General features: G+C 29.9%; 1 pseudogene; it reads right to left on the reverse strand.

Moving 5' to 3' along the window:
- Positions 1–267: 267 nt before the first annotated feature.
- LOC129299981 (uncharacterized) lies at positions 268–5,934 on the reverse strand (annotated as a pseudogene).
- Between the last annotated feature and the right edge of the window lie 12,268 nt (positions 5,935–18,202).

The following is an 18,202-nucleotide window of genomic DNA, read 5'->3' on the forward strand; positions in this document are numbered from 1 at the left end:
TAAGGAAGACTACTTGGATGTTTGCCAGACATAACATAGAGCAATTGAGCTAAAACATTCTTGTCTGTATTCATGATGCAGAACTCACTCACATCAACCACAACACAGCCAGGCATACAGACTTCCAGTAGGAGACAATCCAACCCACTCACCACTTTTTCATCATCCACTTTCTTTCCTTTTCTTTTCTTTTCTTTTGATTTTTTTCCTTTTTTTACATAAAATAGTTAAGAACACCTTGGAATCGATCATGATTGGCGGTTTCAGTTAAGGAGAAGCCCATTCAAAGTAAGGCAGCGGGCGCCTCTAGCTGCAGTCCAATTTCCACAGCCAAAGAAAGGCTTCCTTGCTTGGGACCTGGCTTCCTCACCATTCCCCTACTGCTTTTCACCCCACAGAAACAGCAAGGTGATACTGAAACATAGGGGTATTCATATCCTTTACTTTGTAGGGATGATGAGGGAAACACTGAGTGCTCCGGCAAATGCCCCCGCATCAGTGATCGATCAGCAGCCTGCCACATAATGGAATTTGTGATCGAAAATCTAAAACCCCTGTGCATGAGGAGTGCCAGCAGGCGAGCAGTGTTTTTGGCATCATCCAAGCCACAGTGAGCCCGGCCTTGCCAAGCCAAGCCTGCCATCTCAACAGCCTCCTTTAGATTGCACCTTGCAGCACCATATACTTCACGGAAAGGAATCTTTAAGTTGATCCAGCTAATGAAAGATAAGCAACAGAAAAAGCTCAAGTCAGCCAAAAATGAAATTCAGATAGACATTGAAGGCATCAATCAACCCACTGCTGCAGCATTTACCGGTTGAAATAAGGAGGCTTCCGTATCTTCTTAAAACGGCACTCGGATTCCAGCATCACTCGACAGTCCCAGTTAGACCATGTAACAACAGCAAAGTTGGTGTTCTTTATTCCTTTTTTCTCAAGCCATTTATCAGCCTAAGGAGAGCCTCGCCCAATGTAACCCCTCTGTCCACCTGAACCACACAGTCAGAATGCAATTAACAATCTACACTGCATGGACGGGAAAAAAAGCTTAATGAAATAGTTGAGGAGCTACAAATAGAATAGCAAGACACAAAAGTAGAAAGAGCATTGTGGTATTTCTACGGAACTAGGGGTCAAAGACAACTTTTGGTCATATGATGCTTCCGGGATTACATTAACTTCACCAACATACAATCAAGCATCAAACAAGCTTCTAGAAGCAGGATCTTTCTAGTTTCACTACAGCATTCAACCCACGTTGTGTGACACAATCCATCCTTACTTAGAAGAGCTAAGCATTTGAGCTTTCATATAATGTAACACCTGGCCTAGATTACCAAGGACAAACTGATTTATTAAATTTTTATAAAGAACACTTTATATCATACTGACTGGAACCCGATGTTCAGTGGAACACCAAACAAAAATTCTTATAGAAGAAGCATGCAATTTGTGAGGACACACCCAATGTCCATCAAACGCCCAAAAAAACTTACAAAACATCTAGCTCGCTGCTTCACAATGTAAAACAAAACTGTGCAGCTACTTCTAATCTTGAATTAAAGCAACACAACACACAAGAATTCAAGCCTTTTTGGGTCTACAAAAACTACAGTACATCACAATATTAATCTAATTGAGTCGCCCAGTCCAAATAAAGACTCAACAATAGAGGAGTTTCAGTTTTCCACAGAGATTGTTGTGCTAGGGGTTTTTGTTTGAAAAATGGTCAAGAAACTGAACGACTTCAATTAAGCTAGTAGCAAGGAGAATTGAGTGTCCACATTCTCCTGTCCTAGATTAGAAGGCAGAATAGCAGAATCAAGCAAATCCAATAAGGACACCAATTCAGATAGTTTTTTATCAAACAAGTTTCTAGAGTTATGGAAACCCAAACAATATTGGAGTACTAGTTTTGGCATAAGTCAATGACAACCATCCATTGACCTTCGAACTAAATTAAGCTATAAGTTGATATTGTCTGTACCAGAGTTTTATAACCAAAGGACTTTCATGCATGGGGGTATGTAAAATATTATTAGAAAACAATTCATATGCCTTCAATTAATAGTTTAATGTTTTGGATTGAAGTGATCTTTCAAATGGTATCAGATCACAAGGCATAGGAAAGCCTGTGATATGTTGAAGCTTAAGACAAAAGCATTCACATGAGAAGGAGTCGAAAGATTATAACTAAATTCTCTGTAAGTCTTTGATTAGTACTTAAGTAGTAGTTGAAAATTGGCATACTCCTAAGAAATAAACTTCCAAGGACTCGCATGAGAGGCATTAGTCATAATTTTCCATTTTTCTTCCAATACAATCCACTAACATGAATTAAAACTGATTTCCCAAATGAATTCCTGTACAATGTCCTTATCCTAAAGGCAGTTCGCAATTTCAATAGAATACTTCAATTTTCTTGCTATTCAAATGGTTCCAAAAGGCAAAAAAAATTGCAGCTTGTCATATTTGAATTCATTCGCCACATTACACATGGATAACTAGAGAAATCTTCAAGGTATCACCCTGGTTAAATCTGTAAATCATAAGTGAAAGAAAATCATAGTTCAGTTCTGTATGCTAATAAACCCTACCAAAGAGGAAATATAGTCAAGGTCTGGGAGAATTCAGTATAACTCACAACAAAATAGCTGTCCAAGCAATTATTTTGTCAGAAGGCCTGGAATCTAAATCACAACTCATTTTCTCCTGCATGATTTTTTTGGAATAGAATGAGAATGTTTTAGAGAAAGGGAGAACACCAAAAAAAAAAAAGTGTGTGTGGGTGAGAGAGAGAGAAAGTACAAGAGGTCGCCAACTGTCAAAAGGAAAGAAACCAAAGGGGAAAAGAAGCACGACAAATTCCCTTGAAAGAGCTTTCCAATCCATAAAGAAAACCCCCAAAAGTACTGCTTATTGAAACCCAGCATAAGTCATGAGAATTCGTTCTATGCAAATATATAATCCATGTCTTTACTTTCAAGCAGATTCTAACAGTTTATAAAAGAGGTGAAAACCATAATACAAATTTCCTTCACAGGCACTAAGAGTGGAACCATTTACAATATTAAAGAAAGCACGATACTTGATGTATACAAAACAATGTTATTGCTAGGTGCTAATTCACTAAGGAGAGACAACATGAAGAGTCAAACAAATCACAAATGAAGTTTGAATGATGGTTTGTCCTGCTCTTATTTACATTTCTCCCCTGTAAGTAAAGGCATGCTTTGCCCTAACACACCTGAATTTGCTGGATACCAGTCAGATCCTTGCAGAAATCACTCAGAAGTTGATTGCAGGTAGGCCTTACATACGTCTGAAAACATGCTTCCAGCTGGCCAGTCACGCTACTCACTATAACAGATGGAAACTCAATGATTTCTTGAGGGTGGGGATTTTTATCCTTGTCACAGGTAGCCTCAAAGTCTACGACCACAAAATACTGAAATTCTTGATGTTGTAAGTCATGAGGGTAACCTTGAGCAAACATATTGATTGGAACATATCGAAACTGGTTCTCGACAGGATGAGGGTAAAAATGGCTACCATAAGCATTCCATTGGGACTGGGGCACCTTGTGAGGATGAAAATGGCAGGTTGACCAGGTACTGTAATTATGGTTATAAGAAGGTTTAGCGTGAAATTCCTTGGAAGGCTCGAGAAACTCATTGCCTATTGGGAGGTCAGCTTCAGCAACATACCCAACTGGATGAGTGCTAGGGACATTTTTAAGACCCGTAAAGCCTTCCATGGAACTCCCATTATACTGCAAATTGCAAGGGAATCCCTTGCCCTGGAGGCATTTCAGGGATGCCTCACAGTTTTTTGGCACAGTTTCTGCATAAAAAGATAGACATGAGAAATTTTTTGTAAGAAGAATTCATCATACACTAAGAAACCCATGTTTTCTTGAAGGAGCAATAAATAGAACCCAATAAAAAATTATGTAAATTTCAAAATAATTTTAAATAGAAAATAAAATTTCATGTTTTAGGCATCAAAAGACATCTTCTGACATGGAAAACAGTCCAGCAAATCAATTGGCGTACAAGTTAGGCAAAACCTTTTATCATAACATCAACTAAAATATAATGCGTTGCATTATTATCATCATATTAAAAGAAATTAATTAATTAATCTACCAACAACACAATTATATCATTATCCAAGGCCTGCTTTCACCTGGTTCAAACAAATTTAATTAACAATTAAAAGTAACTAGCTCAAATCATCATGCTTTTCATATTTCCCAGTATTGTGTTCCTATGAAATATGCTAGAGACTAGCCTTTCAACACTAAACTTAGCATATCCAAACTTCCAAAGGTACGAGGTAACAGACAAATCTACAAATGCCATACTTTGAAATGAGGCAGACCAGGCTTTCTAACCATTGTGTTAATTGACACACTTGCTATATTCATTGATTGAGCAAAACAAGAAAGGTCAACATGACAAAGGAAGGCAATAATCAGCAAAATTGAATAAATAAACAGCAAGCAAAACAATCAATTCAAAAGTTTTAATCAGTGCATCCTTTCCTTTCCCTCTTTCATTGAGCGTAAGGCTGACAGATCAAGTAAAATAATCTGATTTCATCTAATTGATAAATCATCAGTTTTCCTTATGAAAGCCAAGAAAAGAAAAAGCAATTAAAACACAGAATTGAGGCATCCAAAAGTTCTGAACTGAAACTGAATCACCATAAGAAAATTTCAGTCTCAATCATATTTGGCTTATAGATGCCTAGAAATGCTAAAGAGAAAGGTACTCACTCAAGTTCAGAAATTGACCAGAACAACTTGAAGTGATATGATATCAGTGGAAGAGGAAAAGGAAATGTTGGAGAAGCAGGCAGATATAGCTTACAATGGAAATGCTAGTCAGAATATTCTTTGAAGAATCCCTTAGCTCGACAAAGGTTGAGCAATTTAATTTGGCTACTTATCCATGTTACAAGTCATCACTGTCAAAAATACTACATAAATGTGTCGACTTTTAATCATAAAAGTCCAGTTCTCAAGCAATTAATAAATTGAAACTTCATATACAGTTCACTATCTGCAAATTGACACTAATTTAACTTTGTAATTGAGATTGTTAGAGACAAATAGGTTCCAAGTTCATAATCCCAGCCCTTAACTATAGATTCTTGACATCCCAACCACACAACATGTCGAACCAAAATCCCACTTTCCTTTAAAGATGTTACGAGTTGCAGTTTTTATCTTTCTATCGTATAGTGATACCATGTAGTATCTGGGTTGCAAAAAGCAAAATCATCCATGATTCATAATTCCACGACTCTGATGCCACCTACTAGAACATTTAGAACCTTCGAAATAAAACTAGTTCACTCGAACCCAATACCCACATACTCCTCTCCCACATTGTTCCGAACCACATCAACCTATGATCAAATCAAATTGAATCACCGCGAAGCAAACCATCACTGGTTCAGATGCTAAAAACAACAATTTCTCAGAAAAAACAAAGAGAAAGTAGTGAGTCCACAATCAAAAAAATTCGCACGTGATTAAGAACCCCACCAAACAATCTGCGTTAATAAGAACACAAAACGCAATCAGAACGAATCAAATCAATGATTGTACTGAAACTAAATAAGAGGCACCAAAAACACACGAGCCACCTCTACTTTCAAGCGCCATCATGATCTTCAATATAGTTGAGATCCACCAGCGGGTACATCAGATCCTCCTATGAAATTCCCACCTGCAAAGAAAATCAAACACAATCGAAAGTGATTTTCATAGTTCCACGCACAAACACATTAACGTTGCAAAATTCAAGAGAAAATATTGAAGGAGGCCGAGATTACAAACCTGGCGTGATTGGGTAGAAGAGAGAGAGAGAGAGAGAGAGAAGGAGTGTTATTACCTATATACAAGAGGAAGAAGACTCTGGCCAGCTGATTCATAGAAGCAAGGAATTCGAGAAAAGATATAGAAACGGATTGGGCCCCACGAGACAGTGAAAAAACATTAATAAAAAAATAATTACAAGAAATAAATGTGAGATTAAAGTACAAAATATCTACTAAAAAATTGGTTAAGAATATTGAGTAACTTAAAATTTAAAAAAAAGACAAAAAATACTCACAATGTTGTCAAAGTTAGTGTAGAAGTAATCAAACCGTTAGCTTGCCAAATGCCATTATTTCTAATGTTAAATGCTGACTATATTTGCCACGAGTCAAATTTTTGCTAACGTAAACTAAAAATGGATAAAAATACCTACAAAATTATTAGCCAAGAACATCCAATAATCTATAGTAAGAAAAAGGGCAAGAATATTCATAATGTTACTTTAATAAGTGTAATAGTAACTAATCCATCAAATCTCTTAAATATTGACTGTGTAGCTGACACTTGAGCAGCAGTTGATCATTTGTTCACTGACATAGACAAAAATATTTTCAAGTAAAATTTTACAGAGGTTGATCAATTATATTATGGATACCATGTGGGGAAATATTATTTTAACCAAACAACAAATTAAATTGCTCGCTTCTTTACAGCAATACCAAAAGCCATTTGAGGATTTCGAACCTCATCATAAACAAAATCGCTTTAAAATTGTGCTAATGTTCTTAAGGTATGTGGCGTAGGAGTATGTATAGTCATGAAAGTGTTACGAGCAGAGACAGCATCCTTCATGAAGTGCTTATGGTCTTTGCAATGAGCCATAGCCTCTTTATTATTAATCTTTAATTATGTGCAACCTATTTTATTATGTTGAATCTCAAATTTTGTAGACAAGAAAAATAAGTAAAGAGGGAGGGGGTGTGATATGTGATGATGAAAAGAAACCACGTGATATGAATTTTGATAGATTAGTCATTATCGCACCTAATAAAGTAACGTTATAGGCACTATTATCCTTTTCTTACTTTAAACTACTAAATGCTCATTTTCGATGACTTCATGAGTATTTTTACCCCTTTTTTAGTCTATGTTAGTAAAAATTAATATGTGACAAACATAATCAACAACATAGTCAGCATTTAACACTGAAAACTAACGATGTTAGGATAAGTTAATGGTTTGATCACTTTTACACCAACTTTGATAATGTTATGAGTATTTTTACCTTTTTTTCTCATTTTAAATTATTGGATGTTCTTGGTCGACTGCTTGATGGATATTTTTGTACATTAACCCATAAATATATTTTGATCAATGGAAAAATGATAATAAAATCTCTTAAATTATATAAATGACAATTTAGTCTCTTAAAATGCTGTAATTCCATTAAAATTCATAGGAACTTCTATCTTAATAAATTTTAAATTGAAAATGTCATTTTATCCTTATTGACAAGTTGTGATTTTTTGCTTAATTCTTAGTATTCTTTGAATAATAATTGTTATTCTTTAAACAAAAGTTATGATTAGGGCTTCTTATTTTAATAACTTACTTTTTAATAACAAAAATTATACTTAATAAGTTACAATTTCTTGTTCAAATCTTATAATTTACAGAATAAAAGGTATTATTCTTTAAGCAAAGTTGTGATTAAGACTTGTTATTTTGATACAGAAATTACATTTGACAAGTTATAATTTTTTATTTAATTATTATGATTCACAAAATAAAAGTTATTATTCCTTAAGCAAAACATATGATTGAGCCTTATTATTTTCAATAAGGGTACTTTTCACTTTAAAACTTATTAACACAAAAGTTTTTTAAAAATTCAGTATAATTATGACATTTTAAAGAATCATATTATCATTTATATAATTTATAGATATTTTATCATCATTTTTTCTTAATCAATTGATCATATAACTTTATTTTAATTTTATCTAAACATTCTACTCAGGAAGGAAGAAAAAAAATTCACTCCATTATATCATTAATTTTGTCTGAGGATGTACTAAATTTTTTATTTTATATTTGCATTATCTTTTCTCTCCTAGTTAATTACATTCAATAGAGGTGATATTAAAAAATGCTTAATTAATACCTATGAATTATAATAAGGATCGCTCTTCTTTTCTAGCTTAATAAGGACTTGAGGGGCAATCTAAACATTGCTATGAAAGAAATTAAAAATATTTATTGGTAGCTTAACTCTCCTTTTTTTCTATGAGCAATAGCTTAATTAATTTGGATCTTAGCAAGGTGTTGAATATTAGAATTATTAATCAACAATGCCCTTATATATGCTCATATATAAATAAAAAACTTACTCCTTGATTAACATAATGAGCTTAAAAATATATCATAATTCGAGCAAGCCTTATTACTTAACTCACCTATATTTTTATTTATTAAAAAAGTCTCAATCCTTCTAATAAAAAGAAGGGAGAGTTTACAACAATTTCTTTTTGATATGATTATCTAACTAAGTCAATTTGAGCATTATGTAACCTAATTGAAGTTAATTATTTTAAAAATATTTCTGTATTCACACGGATTCAAACTCAATATCTCATATTTAAGTTGTTATAATCCTTATACTAGAATCAACATGGTTTATAGTAATAACATTTAATAAAATTGTTGAAAATATGCTTATATTTATCTAATGGTGAAAATTGATATCTTTTACATTTTTAAAATAACCAAAATCTCTCAAAAAGTTAGCATGAATGATAGAGACTCTCGTTACTTAAATAAAACTCTTGTGCATGTAGTGATTTAGTTGGTAGATGTCTTCCTATTTCTCGCAGCACTTTTAAGGGATATTTTTTGCTGTCAACAAAACTTACTTCTTGTATTAATAGAAAAATAAAGATAAAATGTGTACAAATTTAGTAACTTTGAGCATTGAAAGAAAGTTTCCTAAGTTGGTAAGGAGGAAAAAAAGAGTTCAAAATTTTACCTTGACAAACAGTAGTGGTGGAGACAAGACTGGACTCTAAGTTAGGGATAAGATAATTTAATTTAAAAATTAACAATTTTTTAAGAAATAACATTTTAATAATTGAAAATAATAATTGCACTATGACTAAAATTGAAATAACATAAATTGAACATTAATGTTAATATGACCTTTTACATAAATATGATCTTTATATTTTATTTCGATCATTAAAATATTACATATCTAATAAGCTTAAGTCTAAATATTTTTTATTCAGTCTAGGAGACGTAAAATATCAAAAATAAGAGTTGCAAAGTTATAAATTTTATATATCCTACTCATAATTTTTTTTTAAAGTGAAGAGAGTTACCACTTGTAAAGAACCTCATTCCTACCATGAAACAAATATTCTTTTGCTCTTTGAAAATATGTTGAGAGATTGTGATAATTAAATACCATCAAATCATGCTTAATTAATACCCCCTCCTTTTAAAAATGTAAGACATTTTTAACCAAATCTCACTCTCCAATAAAGTAATTACTTACTTTTAACTAACTTTATGTTTTTATATTTACTTCTATTAAACACCCTACAATAAATATAAAGTCATTTTTTAATAGGAGCATTTTTTTAAAAAAACAATGATTATACCTTGAAGAACTAAAAATGTCTTACATTTTTTAACATCCAATTCCTCAAAAAATGCCTTATATTTTTAAACGAATGGAGTACGACTTTTAGAAGTAAAGCATCCTTAAGCAATCATAAGACTTGATCATGGTAAAAAATTTACTATATATAATCCATGACCTATATATTCATTGCCTTACAAATATAATGTTACAGTACAAATGATGTTTTAAGATCATTTTTGTAAACTCATGATCTTGCCTTTTTTTTAATTGTAAAATATAAGAATGTGATATTTTAGTTCATTGTTATTACTTACAAATGGTATAAAGAATACCTCTTATTAGACAAAATGATATCAGAGCATGCCCTTATAACAAGAAAATAATTTAATAAAATTCTTGTGTGTTTTATTTATAAAAAATATTTGTATAATTTTATTTTGATCTTATTTTATATGTTGATTTCTTTAAATAAATCAAATATATTGATTTTGATACCACTAGCAGAGCTTTGATAACACTACTTAAGCTCTAATACCATTTATAAAATGTATAGATGCTATAAATTCTAATTCTTTTCTTTCAATGCGTGTAAGAAGTTATCAAATGTGATGAGAGATTTGTCTCTCTTTGAAGTTTTTTCTTTTTTTTTTTTTGCTTTTGCTTGTGCCTTTGTCTTCTTTTCTAGTCATTTTTGCTTTTCTTAGATTCTTGTATTTCTTTCTGGGTTTTTTTTAAGACGTTTCTTTCTTGTGTCTTCTCATGCTCTTTTCTATTGGTGTCATTTCTTATTTTCAAAGTTCTAGGTTTTACATGTTAAAAAACTTTAATCTCTCTCTTTTTTTTCTTTCATTGGTATCTATGTTATTCTTTTCATCTTGTTTAGCATGTTGGTGCTTACTTTGTTATTTGTTTTCAAGTTGAATCTAATTTGCAATTTGTTCTTAACCAAGGTTTGTTACTTCTTTAGGGTTTTTCTATCTATGTTTTTTTTGGAATGAAAACTTCTATTTTTCTTCTTCTTCGTTTTCTTTTGTGCATGTTTGGATTTGTACTTTTAGGCTCTCATTAGACTACTATACTGAATCCATGTCTTATTTTCTTAGTAACAAGTTTGATTCTTTTATCTGTTTTGATCAATCTTGTCTTTTTTCTAACAAAGGTTTATGTATCAAAGTTCACATTTCTAATTTTCTTAACCTCCCTCACTGTATCTTTTTGTTCTTTCTCTCAGGTTTCTTTTCTTGTTCTTATTTTACTTGAAAGTGTTAGTCGGTTCAGTTGCTTTTGCTGTTAGTTTGATCATTCTATCTCCTATTGTCCTATGTCGGTTTCTCTTCCTCCTCTTTTTGCATGGTTTTTTGCTTCTCTTTCTAGTCTTTCTAAGTTTGTTGGTATTTTCTTTGTGGGCATAGTTATAATTTGAGTACGATCAAAGGTGTCTTAGTTAGACCCACTTTGGGTATGTCCTCATCATTATCCCAAGCAGCAATAAGGCCACGTTTAACTCAGAGTAGGCAAATGCCCCCTGAATTTAGGGGTAACTAAATATAAGTATAGGAGGTGTTAATACCTTGCACCATTAATTCTAAATCTCGAATCCTTGTGTGTGAGAGAGAGTGAAACCAAGAAGAAATAAACGCTAAAATTCGTACCATTCAGGTAGCAAAAGAAATATGGAATTTTCTCCCTTATTTTGTCATTTATGTTTGATAAAAAAACTATAAACACTTCACTCTATTCATTTTATACTAAACAATGTAAATACTTCATTTTACAAGTAAATTATGTGTAAGATTATATTTAAGCTTGGGTTAAAGAGCAAAAATGTCCTGAAACTTTTTCTTTAGGGACGCTTGACACTTGATATTTTAAATTTTTTTTTAGAGTATTTTTAGCCAAAAAATTTAAAAAATAGAGCATTCCTGCCCCATCATTAACAATCCTTAATGCTGACCATTAAACTCAAGTTTGACTAAGGATTTTTTTTTCCTTCTTCCTTCTGAGTTTAGTCTCCGATTTCGTTCTCCAGTGAATTATTTAACTTTCATTCTTCTAGCGAATGAAAATAAAGACCAAAAAATGCAAAAATGAAGGAGGAAAAAATCATAAAATATCTCAATAAAACTTTAGTTAATGGTCAATGTTAGGAATTTTTAACAGTGGGGCAAAAATGCTCTATTTTTTAAACTTTCAAAATAAAAATACTCCAAAAAAGTTTAAAATGCCAGGCGCATTTGAAAAAAAAAAAGTTCAAGATATTTTGGCCATTTAACCTTTTAAGCTTCTACATCTCATATTCTTAATATTTTGCATACCTCACTTATCATTTGAAGCCACGTAAGTCTTGATCTGTATCTAAATATATTTGATTTAAATAGGCTCACACACACATGTAATAACTCAACTCACACCGGATAAACTTAAAACATGAATTGTAAACCCAATTTTATAATAAATATGCCATTGTTTATCTCTAATTTTCATATATCAAATTCAAATTTTTAAGTTATTTATTTTATTTCACATTCAATTATTTTTAGAACATGGATTCACAAACATAAAATATGAAATTGAATTTTTAATAATTAAATTTTATTTTTAATTTATTCATTTTTAATTATATTGTACCCCTAAGCCCGGTCCTAGTGTGGCCACAAATCCCAAGCACAAGTTCCAGAGGCCCTTCTTTCTTTTTCTGCCCTTTTCCTATTGTGCTTGATCCTTGTGTGGCAGCAGGCATGATCTTTTACAAATGGAGTTTCTTTCTGTTGCCACGTCTAAGAGGAAGAGATTTATTAAGAACTTAAATTTTGGTCCTTCTACAAGGGGCTTAAGCATCATGATGCACCTGAGCCTTCTTTAATTCTTGAGTTAGGTGCTAGCATCACTGTTGAACTTGTCGCTAACTAGGGTTCATTTGTTCAGTATACTTTGGTTTTACTTGGAGCTCTGTTGACTTAACTCAAGCAGATTCAGAAACCTCTTTCACCAGACCCATGATCATATATATCTGAGGATGAACGCCATAAATAATGGCTCTTTCTTGATCCAGACTTCTACTTCTGTCTCTTAGTTGTAGAAACCTGAGGCTTTCTAGTGAAGTGACTACAAAATTGAGAACATTAAGTTCCCTCTTCAATACCTTGTTTGGTATAATGTTATCTTGAGACTGATTATAATTGTTTCTGCATGCTTGCATTATGCTTGACGTCCCTCAGTTGCTGTGGTTTGGGTCTCTCTGCAAATCAAACTGGATGTGAGACTCTAGACATGTTTTAATGGGCCCTTTTGTTATGCTTTTCGTTTTTTTTATTCCTTGTCTTCTATGTTGTTTTTATGTTTCGAATGTGTTGGTCCAATTTCTTAATTGGATCTTTATGTCGCACTAACATTTTATTTAATAAAGTTTGACTTTGAATAAAAAAAAAATCACCATGCAAATAATATGATCCTCATGGAAAGTTACAAATTCCAAAATCCCCACGAAAAGAAGGCTTTAAAGGCAAGGATGACTTATTATAGAAAAATTGATGATAAGATTGAGAAACAAATTAAGAGTTTTACATACAAGCTAATCATTGACCTCAACAAAGGAGAATGCCTTTGTCAAGAATCATGATTTGAGATATATATCATAGAAAAGAGATTTATTCCAAGCACTTTGATTATGTAAATAAAATCACTTGCTAACTAAAAAGATACAAGGCAAGTTGGCTACGTAATTTTCTCTAGTTTTAAAAGTAGGTAGATTGGAGAGGAGCAGTGGATTTCTTGATGGTGTGTTTGTTTTTATAGAAATTTGAATTTCGATCAAATTCCTCATTTGGATGTACAAAAATTTATGAAAAATTATTTTTTATTACATTTTATTTATAATCTCAAAAAAATTTTATATCCTAATCATTTGAAATTTCAATCATTTTAAATTCTTTATTCTCTTTGTGTTTTTATTATTAACACATTTATAACTCTCATATTTTGTCTTATCTCTCATCAGTTGAAAATTACATATGCCAAATTTTAAATTTAAGATTTGAAATGTGAGAATTTAAATATAAAATTTAAGTGCAAATGCTATCTTATGATATTGGTATATAAGGGATTTTAGTACTATGCTTTTATCACGGACTTTCCTTATGTGTTACTCAACTTTCAAGATTGAGATATAGTTTAGCTTGAAGGAGACTGCATGTATTTTATTTTTTTTTAACTCTTGGGTTTATTTACACTATTTTATATCAATTAAACTTTTACTCACTATTTTAAAGGCTGAACTAGATGATGAATTAAAAATGTCAGTGGGTCACATATTTTATAGTTCAGCATATTAAATTAGTGATCGAACATGTGACATAATGATTAAATAAAAAATAATATTTATATACATGTATAAATAACACATAAAAAATTAACAATATCATTCCCGGTTAAAAGTTGTTCATTTATAACATATTATATTTTAATTTTCTTATTTTTGTCACATATTTTATTCATCTTATTTGTTCTTTAAAATAAATGAGTTTTAAATTTTCTCTACACTTTCATTGATATAATGAATAAATAACTTATGTACTCAAGATTTTATTATAATAACTCATAAGTGATTTGACATTAATATTTTTAAATTGAATAAAAATTATTACTAAAATAAGAGTAAAAAAGAAAAAATATAAACCAAAACAATCCAATTATTTTGGGTCTCGGGCTTTTCTTTCAATCTTCAAGAACCATCTAAGTTAAACCAGACTAACCCAAGTCAATTAACAAAACATGCCAAATAATTGAATCAGGCCGTTTTATTCTCTAGGCAATGATCTAACCGGTTGACTATTTTAATCAATCTAGGTATAAAAATAATAATTCTAGTTATGTATATAATGTGGATATCATGTGCCACGCGCATCGTATAATCTCACCCTAAGAAATAGGTAATATATAATGAGAGGTGAAAAATCCTTTACAACACATAGCATGACGATGACTACTATTAGAGGCCACACATGTCTTAAATAATTATGGTGCTTAAAAAATCATAACTTAGTGGATCAAATTATTAAATTAATTTAACAATTGACCAAGTGATAGTTATTAATTAATTAAGTCAACTTAATAGCCCAAAGGATCAAAGTAATACATTAGTAATGGCTATGACTACTATTACAATTGTAAGAGCCAATATTTTGGAATTTAAATAAGCATTGCCAGGCAAAAATCACCCAAGATCCTTTAGCATAGTCCTTATTGATTTAGTCCATTGTTTTATTTTCTTTATAATGAAAAATTTTGTGATCGTTATTCTAATAATTGTTGCGCCAACTAAAATTCATTATAATATAATAATAGTGATTAGAAGTTTTCATGAACAAGTCAACGAAAATTGATGTAAGTAATAGTGACTTTTGTTACGTAATATCTGCTATTGGTGGGGTTTAATTCTTGTGCTTACAAGAAAAAAAAAAAATCAAGGACAAGTTATTATTATGATCGACCTTTTGCCTTTGTCTAGGCACACCGGCCATGCTTCTTCTTCCTTTTTTTTTTTTTTTTTCAAAAGGTCCAAAGGATATAGGCCTGAGTGCAATTAGTTTAAAGGCTTTTTAAGGTTTGCTCATGACAAAATCAGTTAATAAAATGCTATTTTTAAAATCAATGGGACACGGAAGAGGTTGATTTCTCATAATATAAAAAATTAATATTTAAATTTTTATTTAGAGAGGTATCTGCATTTAATTTTTAATAGTATCTTAAACATCATTGTTTTCAATAAAAAAAATACTTGTGATAATTAAACAAATAAGTTTTCCTAATTTAAAAAGTATTTTTGGAGATTTTCAAAGGTAAAAGTTGTTTGGTTATTTTTTGAAAAAAACCAAAGCCCATTTAAAAATCTGTGAAATGTAATTTTTTCATTACGATAATGATAAAATTATAAAATTTAATTTTACTATATTTGTTTTTAATCAAATAACTAATATTAATCAACAGTATATAAATATATATAAGGAAAATGATAGAAAAATTCATTTAAATTATATAAATGACAGATTGATCTCATAAAATAGCATAATTCTCCTGGAGTCTTATAGGATGTTTCTATCATTAGGGAATTAAAGAAAATGACCAAATTACCCTCAAATAAAACAAAAATCTTAAACCTCAATACAGAGTCATTTTCACACGTTCTTGCCTCTACTTCATCTTCTTGTTCTCCTCTTCTTTGTGCTCTTCTTCTAGTTCGTGTTCGTCTCCTCCTCCTTCTCCTTATCACCTGTCTTATTTCTTTTTGAGTTTTTATACATGGGTGATTTGTTTTGTTAAGCTATTGTACGTGGGTAGATGTAAGCAATCATTCTTCCTCTATTAGCTGTGCTATATGTGGGTAAATTTTCTCTCTTTCTTAAAAATTTCTCCTCTCATATGTGATAGTTGAAGTTGATGTGAGTTAATATACGTAAATAATTGATCTTCATTTTCTCTTCATGATTGAAGTCTTCATTTTTTTGGATAAATGATAAATGATATATAATTTTTAGTTATGTTATAAATGCATAAATCAAAGTAGTGAATGACCAATACAAAGTTATGAATATAAAAAGAATAGTTATTGTTGGATAAAACATAACATATATGTGATTATGATACTTGGGAAATAGATATAATAATAAATGGCTATTTCATTGTTTCATTAGCATGGGAAATAGCTTCTTTTGTTTTTAGTTTTGAAAAAAAAAATTATTTTATTATTTTCACATAGGGGGACATTTTGTAAAAAAATATTGAAAGTAAAATATAATATAATAAGGGACTGTGAGGATAAAAATGATAAGAGAAGGGATAACATTAGAAGATTCAACCCTGCATATATTTTTTGTCAAAAGGGTTGTAGGGTATTTTTAAGCAAGTTGTAGATTATGTAACTGATAACAAGACCTTAGATAATTGTCACTTTCTAATTGTAGATTATATAACTGATAACAAGATCTTAGATAATTGTCACTTTCTAATGTTTTCTTGTTATTTAAATTAAAGAAAGTTGTTATTTTTTAGATTAGAGTGGTAATTTATTTTTGCTAATTTAGTCAATTTACAGGGGTACTGATAAATTACAATTTCTTATTGCATTGTTGCGAATTTGGGGAAAAAAGTTGTTAACATATTAATAAAAGTTGTGAATAAAAAGTTATGAATTTTTAACACCCGATGCATATCAGGACTCGTATATGCGGAGTTGTGAATGAATATTGAATTGTTACAAATTAAAAAAAATTGTTAATATAGGAACAAAGTTATGAATGGAAGGTTGAAAATTTTCAATACTTGATATATATCAAGACCTGCAGATACGAAATTGCAAATGACTATTGAATTATTACGAATTTAAAAAAAATTATTAATATATAAACAAAATTTGTGAATGAAAAGTCACGAATTTTCAACACTTGATACATATCAAGACCTGTAGATCAGGACTTGCAAATGGCTATTCACTTGTTGGGAATTTAGAAAAGGTTGTTAATATATGAATAAAAATTGTAAATGGAAAGTTACAAATTTTTTACATTTAATGTATATCAGGACTTACAGATCAAGACTTACGAATAGCTATTAAACTATTGCAAATTTAGAAATAAAAATTATTAATATATGAACAAAAGTTGTGAATGAAAAGTTATAAATTTTTTAAATTGGAATAAAGGGGCAAAAGTATCATTTTCTATAATTCCCTAATGACAAAAAAATCTCTTAAAACTTCGAAAAAATTATGTCATTTTGTGAAACTAATATGTTATTTATATAAGTTAAATGAAATTTTCTGTCATATTCTCTATATATATATATATATATATATCAAACTTAGATTCTTGAAGGAAAAATTAATTATTTAATTTCTGTAATTTTAACCCAATTGTTACTTAATTTTTAAACTTTGATCTATAACTCAATTATAATTTAATTCCTAAATTTTAACTCTTACAATTCAATTTTTATAACTTTAAATCTTTAACCATTTAAAATATTAGTTGCTATATTTTAAAATATAAAATTTTAAAAAATTATTTAAAAATTTTAATCTTCATAATCTTTGAAAAGATTAAAAGAGTTTTAGTAATTTAAAATATTAGTAATAAATTTTAACATAATTTTAATCTCGATAATTTTATTTTTTAAAAATATAGAGACCTATATCCAATATTTTAAATGATTAAAATTATAAAGACTAAGTTATAATAGTTAAAATTTAGAGATTGAATTACAATCGAGTTAAAATAAAAAAAATTAAATTATAGTGAGTCAAAATTTAAAGATTGAGTTACAACTGAATTAAAATTATTAAGACCAAATAATTAATTTTTTTATTTTAGAAAGATAATTATTTTCTTCAAATTTACAATTTTCATATACATCTATCATCCTCTCACTAATAATATTAACATAAATGAATTTGTTTCATTTTATTGAAAGGCCTTAATAAATCAAAATTATTGTCATTCAATTTTTAAAAAAATAATTGAGTTTTAATATATCTAGTCTATTCTCCTCCAACAAACTACGATGGAATTTTCATACATTTTATTTTTGTCTGGCCAAAAAACAGCTGAATTAAAATTCATGTTTGTATCATTACCAAAAAAAATTATGCTTATAATTATTTTTTAAAATTTTAAATTTAAGTAGGTAATTATTTTTTAAAATTTAATTTAAATAACGTAAATTTTAGTTTTTGACTA

The sequence above is a fragment of the Prosopis cineraria genome, unplaced genomic scaffold, assembly GCF_029017545.1.
Source record: "Prosopis cineraria cultivar Desert tree isolate PC_DT_omini unplaced genomic scaffold, ASM2901754v1 PC1375, whole genome shotgun sequence".
Lineage (NCBI taxonomy): Eukaryota > Viridiplantae > Streptophyta > Magnoliopsida > Fabales > Fabaceae > Prosopis > Prosopis cineraria.